This window comes from Cicer arietinum, chromosome 6, assembly GCF_000331145.2.
Source record: "Cicer arietinum cultivar CDC Frontier isolate Library 1 chromosome 6, Cicar.CDCFrontier_v2.0, whole genome shotgun sequence".
Taxonomy (NCBI): domain Eukaryota; kingdom Viridiplantae; phylum Streptophyta; class Magnoliopsida; order Fabales; family Fabaceae; genus Cicer; species Cicer arietinum.
The window spans coordinates 30,810,814-30,811,054 of NC_021165.2; positions in this window are offsets into that span (position 1 = coordinate 30,810,814).

Below are 241 nucleotides of genomic sequence, written 5' to 3' on the forward strand. Positions count from 1 at the left end.
AGAATCATCACAGATGGAGACTTTATACCAAGAATAGATCAAAACGATCCCACATCAGCTGAAAAGAAAGAAACAGATTGGACAACAGATGAAAAATCCAAGGTACTCTTAAACTCAAAAGCTCAACTGTTTTTATCATGTGCTTTAAGTAGGGAAGAAAGTGAAAGAGTAGATGAGTGTGATACGGCCAAGAAGGTATGGGACACATTGCGCACTCACCATGAGGGAACGAGTCATGTTA